The 16,646-nt window shown below is 40.5% G+C and overlaps 1 protein-coding gene across 3 annotated transcripts in view; it reads right to left on the reverse strand.

Annotated features, from left to right (window-relative positions):
- Fyco1 (FYVE and coiled-coil domain autophagy adaptor 1) overlaps positions 1–16,646 on the reverse strand; it is an 88,019-nt gene that overhangs the window by 70,726 nt on the left and 647 nt on the right. The window contains exon 1 of one of the 3 annotated variants that reach the window (XM_036193561.1): positions 1,387–1,423. The exons of the other annotated variants lie outside the window; for them this stretch is intronic. The gene's annotated coding sequence lies outside the window, so the exon portion shown is untranslated. Of the gene's footprint in view, positions 1–1,386; positions 1,424–16,646 lie in introns of those variants that run through there. 3 annotated transcript variants of the gene reach the window in all.

Genomic DNA, 16,646 nt, shown 5'->3' on the forward strand with positions numbered 1-16,646 from the left:
AGTTGGGAAACTTCAATTTTTTTTTAAAAGAGACTGAACTTTTTTTAAAAGTATTGGCATTTGTAAGACTATTAGACTTTTTAAGTTTATAACATGTTTTATGTTGTGGTGTTAATATTAATGTGTGATCATGGAGATGAACAAGAAAGGAAAGGTTGTAGCTTAACAATGATGTGTTTGTGTGTCAAGCTGACAAGGGTCAATTGTGCTGGCTAGGTTTATGTGAACCTGACACAAACTATAGTCATCTGAGAGGAGAACCTCAACTGAGAAAATACCTTCATAAGATCAGGTTTTAGGCAAGTTTGTAGGGTATTTTTTAAATTAGTGATTGATATGGGAGGGCCTCAATCATTGTGGATGGGGCCACTTATGAGCTGGAGTTTTAGGTACTATAAAAAAACAGGATGAGCAAGCCATGAGGAGCAAGCCAATAAGCAGTACCCCTCTGTGGCCTCTGCATCAGCTCTAACTTCCTGCCCTGTTTGAGTTCCTGCCATGATTTCCTTCTGTAATGGACTATGATGTGGAAGTATAAGCCAAACAAACACTTTCTTCCTCAAGTGGCTTTTGGTCATTGTGAAATATCATAGCAACAGTAACTATCTAAGAAGCTATCAAGTAGAACAAGAGAAAAACATCTGGTATCCAGATAGAATACAAGCGGCCCACACAAGGCTATAGATAACAACTCCTAGGTACTTGGCAATAAAGAGAAATGAGTCATAGAAATTACAACCAGGCATTGAGCCTTCAAGGTGTTGTTCTGACTTTAAAGAAACCCCTGGAAAGGTTACATTTTTATGCTTAGGTTAATACAATGTTTTTTCAAAGAGAAAACCAGAATACTTGTTGCAGAAAATGGGGAACAGATGGGTATAACTGCAAAAGGGCATGTGGTGGTAGAGGAAACGGAACAACTATGCTCTATATCTTGTTTATGGTGGCATGTGTCAAAATTCACATAATGAGCTGTACTTGGTAGTACACCCATAATCCTAGCAATTGAGAGGCTGAGACAAGAGGACTGCTGTGAGTTCTAATCTAGCCTGTTCTATATAAACAGCTGGGATATATAGTGTAAGACTCTATCTCAAAACAAAAATCAGAGGGCTAGGGTTGTAGCCCTACTGGTAGTGCTTGCCTAGGGATACTCAAAGTATGGGTTCAAGCCCTAAGTACTCAAAAACCAATTACCAAAAAAACCAAAAACAACAAAAATAACCAAAATCCTTAAACAACAACAAGTCAGAAAAAAACTCACAAACCCCAATAATAATAAATAAAAACTCACCTAACTGTGAATTATATTTCCCCTCAAAGCAGAAGTATGATAATTTTTTAAAACATGATGGAACACATGTTTAACACAAAGGGACAACTTACTTCTGTATGCTGAAAGGAAAGAGTGATAGATTCCCTGTGATGACCACTGAGATGCCAGGATGTCCCTGAAAAGAAGCAGGTAGAAGAGAAGCCAGATGGAGGTATAGTGAAGATGAAGTCTACAGCTTTCCTATACTACTTATTCCATTGTTACCAACCCAGGGCATGTGGCTTCCAGATGTAATCATGAGGGAAGATGACTGCACCCTTATTCCATGAAGCCCATGGCTATATGAACAGGCAACATAAGTGTTGAAATGAGGCTCAGGTGCATGCTCCTGGGGGAGGGGAGCTTGGAAAAGAGGTTAGAACAAGCAACTGTGGCTAACATCCAGGCCGAGGATAGGACCATGTGTGTATCATACAACCCACTGAATTTTCTGGATTCTAGCTATTTGGAGTCTGGCCTTAAGGAAAAGATGTATGCCAATTAAACCAAGACCTTGGCACAAGGAAGCTGGATACACACAAAAATGGGTTCCTTTATGATTTTGTAGCTGAGCTCCCAGCATTCAAGAGGCAGAGACAAGTATATTTCTGTGAGTTAGAATCAAACCTAGTCTACATAGCAAACTCCAGGCCATCCAGGGCTACATAGTAAAACCCAGTTTTATTTTATTTATTTAGTTTTTTTTGAGACAGTGTTTCTCTGTGTAGTTTTGGTGCCTGTCCTAGATCTCACTCTGTAGACCAGGCTGGCCTTGAACTAAGAGATATCCACCTGGCTCTGCCTCCTCCCAAGTGCTGGAATTAAAGGCATGCACCACGACTGCCCAGCTAAGGTCCAGTATTAAACACACACACACACACACACACACACACGCACACGCACACGCACACGCACACGCACACGCACACGCACACACACACACAACTAGATTTTGTGGTGCTTGAGAACTGCTGCTCATTGTTCATGGCACAATAACATGTCCATGGCACTCTCTATAGGACCTTATTTTGGTTGTACTTGGCTGGTATCAAGTTCCCAGGTCACAGGGTGAACTGTTCCCCATTACTGATTTCACATAGTCTATGACAGACCGTGGTTTTCAGCTTTCCTAATGCCACAACACCTTAATACCACTGGTTCTCAACCTTCCTAATGCTATGACCCTTTAATGCAGTTCCTCATGTTGACCTCCAACCATAAAATTGTTTTCGTTGCCACTTCATAACTGTAATTTTGCTATTGTTATGTATCATAATGTAAATATCTATGTTTTTTGATGGTCTTAGGCAACTCCAGTGAAAAAGTCGTTTGACACCCTCCCCAAATGGGGTTTCAACCCATAGGTTAAGAACCATTGTTCCTGTTGTGGTGATCCCAGCTGTAGTTGGAGACCTTCTCTCTAGCCCCCACCAAGCCCTATTAGTTTAACCACCCACTTATAAAATAAACACACAGACATTTATATTATTTAAACTGATTGGCCAATAGCCAGGCAGGAAAGATAGGGTAGGTGGGACAAGGAGGAGGAGAATGCTGGGAAGTGAAGGCTGGGGCAGGGAGACACTGCCAGCAGCCACCATAACAAGAAAGATATAAGGTACTGGTAAGCCACAAGCCACGTGGCAAAGTATAGATTAATAGAAATGGGCTAAATATAAGAGTAAGAGCTAGACAATGATAGGCCTAAGCTAATGGCCAAGCAGTTTAAATAATATAAATGTCTGTGTGTTTATTTTGTAAGTGGGTTGTTAAACTAATAGGGCTTGGTGGGGGCTGGAGAGAAGGTCTCCAACTACAAATGGCGCCCAATGTGTTAGCAAGAGTTTCCACCTAAAACCTGAAAAAAAAAAAAAAAATCTAAAACGGAGCTAAAAACCAGCTTCCTAGTTATCTCTCTCAAGTTAGCGGCAGCCTGCCGGTTTGAGCTACTATGGTGGGTTTCTGGTGTGTGTATCTGACCTGCAGTTGGTGGGAATGAGGAGTCTACAAGCAGCACTTTACTCTGCTGCATGGTGGATTTAGCCTTTGCTAGTTTAAAAAAAAAAAAAAAAAGTTTCTGGGCTATGCACTACTTTGATAGAACTGCTTCTGATAGTTGATGGTACACATGGCTCCAGACCTAGAGCTAGTGGTAAACTGTACCACCACCACTTTGGGAAGCTGAGGTGGGTGGAGCCAGCAGCCCCAACAGCGTTTCAATCTTACAAAGATGGATATTACACAGAGAATCTGGTTTATGTTGTCTTTGGGATTTTTAACTACAAAAAAAGATTTGATTGTAAAAGCGGTTTAGTTAAATAAATATGTTAATTTTAAAGGTACCTTGACTTCAAAATTTGTATATAAGGACATGTTGCTTTGGAAAAGAGTCTCTGCTTTTGTTTCCACAGAAAGCCAGAGGCTGTGGGTTTGTTCCAGATTAAGATACATCAGGTTTGATCAGCCAAGACCAACTGAAAGGTCTCCAGATGATCCAACATCCAGAATGGTTTCAAGGCAACTGGCTCAGAGGTTTACCCTCACGGACTACTCCATAATCCAAAAATTTTCTTTGTGTCCCCATAAGATACAGCGCCCCCCTCCAGCAGGAAGTAGTAAGAGAAACTATGCCCAAATTCCCAAAATTATCAAGCTGGCTTTAGAGATGGAATTGGTTCACTCCTTCTCTAAACCCAGGCATATTGCTAAAATAAAAGGTTAAGAGATTCTTTTGTCCCAAATCAGAAGAGCCCTCTGGTGTGGGACAGAGAAAAACCAATATTTTTATTTAAATCAGGTTGATTATAAATATGAACTCCAGTGAAAGAGTCATTTGACGCCCTCCCCAAAGGGGGTTTTGACCTATAGGTTAAGAACCATTGTTCCTGTTGTGGTGATCTCAACCATAAAATTATCACATTGTTACTTCATAATTGTAATTTTGCTACTCTTATGAGTCATAATGTAAATATTTAATATGTAGAATATCTGACATATGACCCCTATGGGGGTCACAACCCACATGTTGAGAACCACTGGTCAATGAGCTTAAAAAAAAAAAAAAAGCAAGGAAAACAAAATAGGCTACACTCTGGGCAGTCACCTCACAGTGACTCAGGAAGAACATTAAAACTCCCTGAGGAGAACATTGCCATCCTGACAATACTGTATCCTTGATCTGGAGCCTTATTAACAAGAGAAGACACAGAAGGGGGCAATCTCCACACATGGTCAACTTCCTTCTTGTGTCTCTATGCAACTTCTAGAATGATGAAGTCTACTCTAATGTCTACAACTCTTGAGCAGACTGCTCCCCAATTCAGAAAATACCAGAGCTTCCACACATGTAGCTATAGTCTTTCTTGTCAACAACTCAATATTATGTTTAAACTTATCCAAATACTTTAAGCCATTCAACTTCCTGGCAAAGAAGAAGAGACTAAATATATTGTTTAAAAAATTATTATTTTTACCTAGGACCAAGTACTGAGTTTCTACTCATGACCAAGGTATTCTTTTAGAGGTGAAGGAGGTTCTCTGATTTCCAACTTAACTCTACACTTGCCCAGATGCCCTACATGCTATATACATCACATACAGTATATTAATTCCAAACTAAGAAACAAAGACACTCACTCAGCGTAAAGCTTACTTACACCATTGTTCAAATGACTAGTATTCACAATGTTGCCTACAAACTGGCTCAGGCATGAACAACACAGTGTCTGAGGAGCCACACCAGGAAGAATCATAAGGGGAGGCAGCTAGGATATGGAAATCAACCTTGCTATGCTTTCCTAAGACAACAACTAAGAACTGACCCAGAGAGAACAGGATATATATGGATTCCTCCCCAGTCCCAAACAAAGTGAAACAACTGTAAATTCCACTTCAATCAAAACAAATACATGATATCAAAAGGCAGATGGCCTTTTGGAAGAGTAAATAGCCTTGACCTGGGTCAACACACCCAGCAGTGTATACCTGGTCACAAACAACAGAGATGGGTGCCTTTGATTGGTACTTTTACCTTTGAAGACCAGGAGGTCCCATTGGCTTGAACTGGAAACTTGCTGAACAGGCAGGCCACCCTCACTAGAACTTCACTAAGAGACTATAGTACTCTGTAGGGGCTTCCAGAGCCCAGCACAGAGGCAGGCATTTCAGCCCATGTGAACAAAAGCTCATTAGGTGATCCAACTCCTTGGACTTATAATTAGAGTACTTCCAAGCTGTCATCTTTCTGAACCTTCCCTCTTGCAATCATCTTTTAAAGGGAATGAGGATTTATGACATGGCCATTGTTTCTTAAACCTTCTCTTGGCTCCTTCCCTCTCAACAATTATAAGAGGTTCCTTAGTGTAGTGGATAGCCATCCCAGCATTGGCCTGGAAGTTCCAACCCCTATTGAGACTTCGGTAATGGTCACGCCCACAAGGCGGGGCTGAGGAGGAAGCGGAAGACCCCAGATGGTGCCCAACCTGTTGGCAAGAGTTTCCACCTAAAACCTGAGAAAAAAAGATTCTAAAACGGAGCTAAAAACAGCTTCCTACTTGTCTCTCTCAAGTTAGCAGCAGCCTGCCGGTTTGAGCTACTATGGTGGGTTCCTGGCGTGTGCGTCTGACCTGCAGTGTAGTGGGAATGAGGAACCTACATTTCTCTGCTGCTTGGTAGATTTAGCCTTTGCTAGTAAAAAAACAAAACAAAAAACAAAAACAAACAAACAAACAAAAAACAGGTTTCTGGGCTATTCACTGCTTTGATAGAATGGCTCCAGACCCAGAGCTGGCAGTAAACTGTACCACTGCCATGTTGGGAAACAGAGGTGGGCGGAGTCAGCAGCCACAAGGGCGTTTCAGTCTTATAAAGATGGATATTACACAGAGAATCTGGTTTATGTTGTCTTTGCGATTTTTAACTACAAAAAAAAGATTTGATCGTAAAAACTGTTGAGTTAAATAAATATGTAAATTTTAAAGGTACCTTGACTTCAAAATTTGGATATAAGGATATGTTGCTTTGGAAAAGAGTCTCTGCTTTTGTTTCCACAGAAAGCCAGAGGCTATGGATTTGTTCCAGATTAAGATACATCAGGTTTGATCAGCCAAGACCACTTGAAAGGTCTCCAATGACACAATGGCCCAGATGATCTGACATCCAAAATGGTTTCAAGGCAACTGGCTCAGAGGTTTACCCTCATGGACTATTCCATAATCCTAAAATTTTCTTTGTGTCCCCATAAGATACAACACCCCCCTCCAGCAGAAAGCAGTAAAAAAAACTACGCCCAAATTCCCAGCTGGCTTTGGAGATGGAACTGGCTCACTCCTTCTCTAAATCCAAGCACATTGTTAAAAGAAAAGGTTAAGAGATTCTTGTGTTCCAAATCAGAAGAGCCCTCTGGTGTGGGACAGAGAAAAAACAATATTTTATTTAAAACAGGTTGATTATAAATACAATCTCTTTCGAAAGATAAAAAGGGGATATGATATAGATATGATAGGATGAAAGGGTAGATTAAGGAACTTACTTCTAAAGAGCAACAACTCATTTAAAATGTTTTACATTGGTATAGATTTTAGTCTATTGATACAAACTTAAAGTTAATTTTGTTATACTGTGTGTATATTTCTACTCTTGTTTCAGATATTATGTTTGTTCAGCTCATTTAAAATTGTAATGGATAATTAAAAATAGATTAATAACTAGTCATCTATGATAATCATACTCATAGCCATGTTAGTTAAGTCTTCCAGGTATACACAGATATATTTCAGATAGACAGGTACTCTTCAAACACTTCAAAGGTCTACAGAATATGGCATTTAAAATATTTTTAAAATTTAGACTTTCTGGACAGTGAGACATGTCTGCTCCTGGCAGCACCAATTTACTTCAGAGAAGAAGATGGGCATTGAAGACACTTCATATGGAGTTTATCTTTACCTTGACAAAAATAGCCATTTGGGCAAGAAATTGTTCTTGCCTGGACTGCTTGATCGACTGGACGTGCAGGACCCATAGAAAGATGACCACTGAACTTTGCTTGACAAAATGGTCCTTCAGGTTCCTGCTTCACAGAGGAAACTGCCAGACATTCTACAGGACACTGAGAGAAGTGACCGAGAGACTCTAGCCCTGTGGGCTGAAAACAAATGTCCCAACTTTACAAAAGAACATTAGGTGACTGTCCAGGCTGCCAGCTGTCTCTGTCTACCCAAAAGTTGCTTGCATCCTTTTCCCAGTTCTCAGGTAATATTATATCCTTCTGAGGCCTTTGATGTAGTTGAAGACTAGATAGTTATAATTTCCTCAATTATGATACAAGATAAGTTAGATATAAAACTTTAGACTCACAAATATAAGATAGATAGGATATCTTCTTTAATATTGTAACTATAATTCTTGCTTGATAATTGTTTTGTTATCTGTAATTTTACTATGTAAAAGTTAACCCTCCTTTTTTAACAACAACAAAAAAAAGGGGAAGTGCTATGGATATCATTCTGTATAAATAAAGTGCTGATTGGCTAGTAGCCAGGCAGGAAGGATAGGGTAGGCGGGACAAGGAAGAGGAGAAGGCTGGCAACAGGAAGGCTGGGAGGAGACACTGCCAGCCACTGCCATGAGAAGCAACATGTAAAGACACCGGTAAGCCACAAGCCATGTGGCAAAGTATAGCCTAACAAAAATGGGCTAAATATAAGAGTAAGAGCTAGATAATGGTAGACCTGAGCTAATGGCCAAGCAGTTTAAATAATATAAGTGTCTGTATGATTATTTTATACGTGGGTTGTGGGAGGGGGCTTGGTGGAACCTGGAGAGAAGCTCTCCAACAACACCTTAGTGCTGTGGATATCGCTCTGTATAAATAAAATGCTGTTTGGCCAGTGGCCAGGCAGGAAGTATAGGCGGGATGTAGTTAGAATTTTCCTGCCTGGTCCAGAGTCAGGACAGGTCTCTCTCACCCACCAGGCCCATAGACGCTCAGACCCAACCAAGTAAACACACAGAAACTTACATTGTTTACAAACTGTATGGCCATGGCAGGCTTCTTGTTATCTACTTTTTCTATCTTAAATTAACCCATTTCTATTAATCTATACTTTGCCACATGGCTTGTGGCTTACCGGTGCCTTTACATGTTGCTTGTCATGGCAGTGGCGGGCAGTGTCTCTCCCAGCCTTCCTGTTCCCAGCCTTTTCCTCTTCCTTGTCCCGCCTACCCTATCCTTCCTGCCTGGCTACTGGCCAATCAGTACTTTATTTATACAGAGTGATATCCACAGCACTTCCCCTTTTCTTTTTTGTTAAAAAAGGAGGGTTAACATTTACATAGTAAAATTACAGATAACAAAACAATTATCAAGCAAGAATTATAGTCACAATATTAAAGAAGATATCCTATATATCTTATATTTGTGAGTTTAAGCTTTTATATCTAACTTATCATTTAGCATAACTGAGGAAATTATATCTATCTAGTCTTCAACTACATCAAAGGCCTCAGAAGGATATAATATTACCTGAGAACTGGGAAAAGGATGCAAGCATTTTTCGGGAGTCTTGCAAGAGTAGACAGAAACAGCTGGGAGCCTGGACAGTCACCTAATGTTCCTTTGTAAAGTTGGGGCATTTGTTTTCAGCCCACAGGGCTAGAGTCTCTTGGTCACTTTTCTTAGTGTCCTGTAGAATGTCTGGCAGTTTCCTCTGTGAAGCAGGAACCTGAAGGACCATTTTGTCAAGCAAAGTTTAGTGGTCACCTTTTTATGGGTCCTCCACGTCCAGTCGATCAAGCAGTCCAGGCAAGAACAGTTTCTTGCCCAAATGGCTATTTTTGTCAAGGTAAAGATAAACTCCATATGAAGTGTCTTTAATGCCCATCCTCCTCTCTGAAGTAAATTGGTGCTGCCAGGAGCAGACATGTCTCACTGTCCAGAAAGTCTAAATTTTAAAAATATTTTAAATGCCATATTCTGTAGACCTTTGAAGTGTTTGAAGAGTACCTGTCTATCTGAAATATATCTGTGTATACCTGGAAGACTTAACTAACATGGCTATGAGTATGATTATCATAGATGACTAGTTATTAATCTATTTTTAATTATCCATTACAATTTTAAATGAGCTGTACAAACATAATATCTTAAACAAGAGTAGAAATATACACACAGTATAACAAAATTAACTTTAAGTTTGTATCAATAGACTAAAATCTATACCAATGTAAAACATTTTAAATGAGTTGTTGCTCTTTAGAAGTAAGTTCCTTAATCTACCCTTTCATCCTATTATATCTATATCATATCCCCTTTTTTTCTTTAGAAAGATCACATTTATAATCAACCTGCTTTAAATAAAAATACTGGTTTTTTCTCTGTCCCACATCAGAGGGCTCTTCTGATGTGGGACATAAAAATCTCTTAACCTTTTCTTTTAGCAATATGTCTGGGTTTAGAGAAGGAGTGAGCCAATTCCATCTCCAAAGCCAGCTGGGAATTTGGGCGTAGTTTCTCTTACTACTTCCTGCTGGATGGGGGCGCTGTATCTTATGGGGACACAAAGAAAATTTTAGGATTATGGAGTAGTCCATGAGGGTAAACCTCTGAGCCAGTTGCCTTGAAACCATTTTGGATGTCAGACAGAGACCTTTCAGGTGGTCTTGGCTGATCAAACCTGATGTATCTTAATCTGGAACAAACCCACAGCCTCTGGCTTTCTGTGGAAACAAAAGCAGAGACTCTTTTCCAAAGCAACATATCCTTATATACAAATTTTGAAGTCAAGGTACCTCTAAAATTTACATATTTGTTTAACTCAACAGCTTTTATGATCAAATCTTTTTCTGCAGTTAAAAATCCCAAAGACAACATAAACCAGATTCTCTGTGTAATATCCATCTTTGTAAGACTGAAACACCACTGTGGCTGCTGGCTCCGCCCACCTCAGCTTCCCAACATGGCAGTGGTACAGTTTACTGCCAGCTCTGGGTCTGGAGCCATGTGTACCATCAACTATCAGAAGCAGTTCTATCAAAGCAGTGCATAGCCCAGAAACTTTTTTTTTAAAAAAAAAAAAAACTAGCAAAGGCTAAATCCACCATGCAGCAGAGTAAAATGCTGCTTGTAGATTCCTCATTCCCGCCACACTGCAGGTCAGACGCACACGCCAGGAACCCACCATAGTAGCTCAAACCGGCAGGCTGCTGCTAACTTGAGAGAGACAAGTAGGAAGCTGTTTTTAGCTCCGATTTAGAATATTTTTTCTCAGGTTTTAGGTGGAAACTCTTGCCAACACGTTGGGCACCATTTGTAGTTAGAATTTTCCTGCCTGGTCCAGAGTCAGGACAGGTCTCTCTTGTGGGACGAGAGAGAAGAGAATTCTGGGAAGTGGAAGGCTAGGGGAGAGGAACACTGCCAGCCACCACTGCCATGACATGCAACATGTAAAGACGCCAGTAAGCCACAAGCCACATGGCAAAGTATAGATTAATAGAAATGGGTTAATTTAAGATAAAAGAAGTAGATAACAAGAAGCCTGCCACAGCCATACAGTTCATAAGTAATATAAGCATCTGAGTGAATATTTTATATGTGGGTTGTGGCACTGCGGGGGCTTGGTGGCACCTGGATCTCCAACTACACCTTAGTCATTTCCCTAGATCACAAACCAACCAACCACAATTTGGCCCATGGATCCAGAACAGGGTAAGAAAGATCTAAGCCCAGGTGAACAAGAAGTGGGTACCTCAAGTTCTGCCTTAAGTAATCTACTTCCTCCAGTGAGGTTCCACCTCCCAAAGGATTCACAATCTTTCCAAATAGCCCTGTCAAGTAGGGGTTATGGGTTCAAATACCCAAGGCTATGGGGGTACATTTCACATTCAAACCACAACAGCCACTAAGCATGGCCTTGAGGAAGCTCAAGTAACCTCTGGTGCTAACAAGCTGATAACCAGACAAAAGATATTTTTTGGCACCATTATTAAGGAAGAAGGTCTCATTCAGGAATAGGGATGCTGTAACTGTGAACAACAGTGGTGGTGGGGAGCCTTGGCTTCTAGGAATTTAGCACAATGGGAAAAACAGACATGTCTCCAATAAATTTATAAAGGAGAAAAATCATTTGAGGCCTGATAAATACTTTGATGAAAACAAACTGTCCAGGCCGGGCAGTGGTGGTGCACGCCTTTAATCCCAGCACTCAGGAGGCAGAGCCAGGCAGATCTTTGTGAGTTTGAGGCCAGCCTGGTCTACAGAGCGAGATCCAGGAAAGGCACAAAGCTACACAGAGAAACCCTATCTGGAAAAGCAAAAAAAAAAAAAAAAAAAAAAAAAAAAGAAAGAAAGAAAACAAATTGTCCAGCACTCATTATTCTAAGCCTTTGTCCCAGAATCTCACATTCTCCTTCTATGGTTCTGGATACTATTTATATCACAATACTTTATCTGTTAATCATTATTTTTCCTACTTGTCCTAATAACTCCATTACTGTTCCTATTTCCCCAGTTCTTAGTACAGTTCAAGTATATGAAGACTCCTCAGTAAGTCACTTGCCAAATGAATGAGACAGAATATAGGGGAATCCTCAGTACATAAACCAAACAAAACCTTGAGGAATTAAAATATGTCAAAAAGTAAATAATAAAAATATTTTAAATATTTTTGGAAACATGGGCAAACTTTCAACAATTTGTCCTTATACACCAGAATAAGTGTAGTCTGGATCTCTCATCAAAGGAACTTCTCTTTACAACAGATGGAGACCACTACAGAAAACCACAACCAATCAAAATGCAAAGTTGTGGAGTCCAGTCCTAACAGATACATCTACAAAACAACTCCTGAACATAAGGCTCAGGGTACATTGCAGAAGAGGGGGTAGAAAGATTATAAGAGGCAGGGGATCTAGGAGTATGCTGTGAAACTGTGTCTCCTAGTGATGTAGAAGCTACACCAACAGTTTTTCACCAATAGTCTAATCTGCCTAAATGTGAGCTGAAAAAGGACAACAAAACACATGTCAAAGTGGACTAAGACCATGAGGCCTCAATTGTACACAAAGAACTACAGGTAACTAGAGAATGCTGAGAATGGGAAAAACAGTCTTTCCCAGGGAAGAACACACCAACTGGTTATTCAATATCAAGTGGTCAGCCCTGAGAACATTCTTATGAGTAATGTTATTCAAACTGAGCAGGTTATATTTAGGAACACATGCCATGTTAACAACAATTATTGAAAAAAAGAGGCCATGAATTTGAAATACAGCAAAGAGGGATATAGGAGAGAGTTTGAAGGGAGTATATGGAAGGGGAAAATGTTGTGATTATATTATAATCTCAAAATAAAATTAAAAAATAGGGAAAATTCTATTTTTTCAATTTTAAAATGTTTCTTTATTGAGCACAAATTATGTGCATAAATAATCTACCATGTAATTGTGGAGATTATATTGTCCTTATTGTGAGACTCTTCCAGAACTACTATTCCAAGAATGAGTGGAATAACATAATTCAGGGATGGACAAGGAGTATATCCTCTATCCTAGCCTGTATAAACAGATCCACAGTGTTCTGAGTGTTTAAGGGATTTCTCTAGGACCTGTTGTTCACATCTTAGTCTGGGACATAAGGTCCCATTTTCTGGGGTGATAGGACTGTCCACTAATCCTTTCTTAGCTGTGTTGGCCTGGACTATCCAGAGCAAAGGCTCTGGCTCCAGGTTTCAATGTTCTGTGCCCTTTATCAAGGCTGAGCTCTGCCTCATGCTCCCTAAGCCTTCCCCCAACCAACTCCTCTAGTCTTTCTGGTCTTACTTTGGAAAGAAAGAATTGTGTATCAGTTTCTTCTCTAAAGAAGTCTTCCTCAGAAATCATTATTTGATCCAGAACAATAATTAGTATACCCACCACTAGTCCCCAGTAACCTAACCTTCTTGTTAGGGGCAATGTTGTGTTTACTACCTGGTCTTAGGTTGAGGTCTTAACCTCCATATCTTAGAACATGATTGTATTTGAAGACAGAGTCTTTAGTAAAAAGATATCTGAGATTAAATGAAGTTTTGATGATAGGTCCTGATTCAATCTTATTTGTGTTTTTGTAAGGGGAACTATGAGCACACAAAACACTACAGATACATGAATATAGTGAGAAATTGGCCAGATGCAAATGAAAAGAAGCTTCAGGACCAGGCAAGCCTTTATCTAGGACCTCAGAGATGTGGGAAAAGAACTTCCTGTTGCATAAGCCTAATTTGTGGCATTTTGTCGTGGTGGCCTAACAGGCAACACATTTCCCCAGAGCCATTTTCCATTCCCAGATGTGTGGATCTGACAATATCAACTAGACAAACTGAGGTGGGGTGGTGTCTGGAGTCTAGGTTCTGGTGTGCCCCTGGGACATGACAGGAAAAGAATAAAACTAAGACCCAGGGTGGCTGAAGCTTGAGCTAGGAACAATAGACAGCACTTTCCCTTAGCAGGAGTAGGTGAGTTCTGTCAATTTGTACCTTGTTCAGACTTTTAGACTATTTATGTGAACTTTATTATTCAATGAGTAATGTGATGAAGATCACAGCATGGTTAGATGAAACTCAATGTACATTTAGCTTACTTGAAGTTATCTGACCACTTTCTATCTTGTTTTTCAGATGCAGTGGGGGGAGGGTGGCACGTGGTGAACTGCTGTGGGATGGTCTATATGTTGCATGTGTTGCTCTGATTGGGTAATAAATAAAACACTGATTGGCCAGTAGCCAGGCAGCAAGTATAGGTGGGACAAAGAGAAGAGAATTGGGGGAAGTGGAAGGCTGAGGCAGAGAGACCTGCCAACCACCACCATGACAAGTGAGATGTAAGGTACCGGTAAGCCATGTGCCACGTGGCAAGTTATAGATTAATAGAAATGGGTTAATTTAAGATAGAAGAAGTAGGTAACCAGAAGCCTGCCACGGCCATACAGTTTATAAACAATATAAGCGTCTGAGTGATTATTTTATACGTGGGTTGTGGGACTGCAGTGAACCTTTATTTTCTTTCACATGAAGACTAAGAATTAAGATTAAGAAAGTAATGGAAAGGAATGGGGAAGAACAGATGTTCTCAATGGCTAACTTTAGCTAAGATTTAAAGTATCTTCTCCATGTTCCTGACCAAGTCTTCAGTTGTCCTGGAAAAAACATCCAGGTCTAGCCAGTGTGACAGCACACACCTTTGATCCCAGCACTTGGGGAGGCTGAAGCAGGAGGATCTCTGTGAGTTCAAGGTCAACCTGGTCTACAAAGCAAGTTCCACGACAGCTAAGTCTGTTACACAGAGAAACCCTGTCTCAAAAAACCAAAACCAAAATGCATCCAGGGCTACAGCTTCAGCAAATTCCTTACAGCTTCATTTCAACTGTCCATCTCTAGTTCAACTGTCCAGACTTACACTGAATCTCTGTGGGAATTTTACTCTTGGCCTAGCTCCAAACACATGAAAACTTTGCTTGACAGCTCTTTTGGACCAAGTTTTTTGGATGCTAAGAAATCCCTGAATGTGATGTCCCCCCTCAGGCCAAAAGTGCAGTACCTCAGGCTACTGAGTAGGCCAGCCCATAGGTACTGAAACCAACCACTAGGCCACAGTATTGGTAATGAAATCACAGATTCTCCTACGCTTCCCTCTGAACCACAGTGTGTGGATGTCCTTATCTCTACCACTGCGATCTGAACCAAATTAAAATGGCCCCTTGGTGCTTTTCAAATGCCAGAGAGGCTCATGAACAAAAATGACCATTGGTGGCCACCAGGCTAAGTGGCTCCAATGTGGGAGAATGGGAGTTGAATGAGCTATGTTATTAGGATAATATAGATTCTTTAGTTAATTCTAGTGACTCATAAAAAAGTAACTAGAACATAGGTAGTATTTTTCCATGTGTAGACCCACAGAAACATCCCAATTTCTACCCTTCAGTAACTGCACAAATTGAGGTTCAAATGCTGCCTGAGAGAAGTAGGAACACAATAGCCACCTAGGTGACCAGATGTCAACATGACCACAGACAACTGTCCTCTGCTTATAGGTACCTCTGAGTTTACAGACTCTAGATATGACCCTTTCTGCTGCTAGGAATGCTTGCAGAGAATGTGACTCCTAATTCTTAAGTTCTACCAGTGGTTTCCAACATAAGATCATAGGTAGTCAACATACTTCCTCTAGCTCATGTTGATACACTCCAATCTTGAGTTATCAATTATCTTGCTTTTGGAATCTCCAAAAATCAGAGGTAACCTATCATACAATCCTCCCCTATAAAGAAAGGGAAGCCAGGACTAGAGACTGACATTTCTTGAGTACTCTGTATTCTTAAGGCAGCAGGCCTCCAGCTTCAAGAACCAACATAGGTCAAGGCCTATGATGATCTTGCTAATACAAGCAGTGTCTTTTATCTCACCCTAAAGAACTGGGCAAAACACTTGGCTCTTAGCCATTCTGGTATCCTAGCCCCAACCCTAAGAAGCAAAGGAACCTGGGACCATTTCCAAATTCTAAAGCAACTGCAAAAATAAAGTAAAATATTAAGAATACATACATACACACACACACACACACACACAACATATGGATGACATTGCAGGACTGTATACTTTACCTATTTTCTTATAAAATAAACAATTTTCAAAATAAATGAAGTGGTATACAGAGATAAACACTAAACAATAGTAGATAAACCCTGTTTCCCAAAGCTATAGTCTTTTCAGATACTTTTAGTGAAAGGAGGCTGAGAATCAGCACTCCGCTTATTTCCAGGATGCTAACAATCCTGCCCCATAACTAGTATTCTGAATTTCAACACAGCAGAACTGGTTGTCACAGAGTGAGAGGGTCAGGGGGCAGCAATTCGATCAAGAAAGTCACAACACTAAAAGCACAAACCTGTAGCTCAACATCCTTCCCCTGCATCCAGCAGCAGCAGGCAGATGGCAGAGGAATTAACTTTGCCTCACACCACAAGGCCCACTGCTGAGAGAGGCTTTAAGTAGATTAAGCCCTGATCCTCTGCCCCTAAAAACCCCTGACCCATTTCTCTGTTTGTAAAGAAAACCACTGTGGTAAGTCAGGCAAGCAGAGGGACAGAGAGACTCTGGTCAACATAGGCAGTATCAACAAGTGCTGTTTTTCTGTAGGAGGCAGCAGTGGGGACACTGAAGAGTGACATAAGGTATCCTAAGTGCATTAATAGGAAGCTACGTGGCTTAAGTGTCATTCACATGCCATGTTCTCTTCTTTTGTGAAAATAGGACATCGCCCTGCCCCCTCCCCACCCTCAGCCTAGATGCCAACAGGACAA

This window comes from Onychomys torridus, chromosome 7, assembly GCF_903995425.1.
Source record: "Onychomys torridus chromosome 7, mOncTor1.1, whole genome shotgun sequence".
In the NCBI taxonomy this organism is placed as follows: Eukaryota; Metazoa; Chordata; class Mammalia; order Rodentia; family Cricetidae; genus Onychomys; species Onychomys torridus.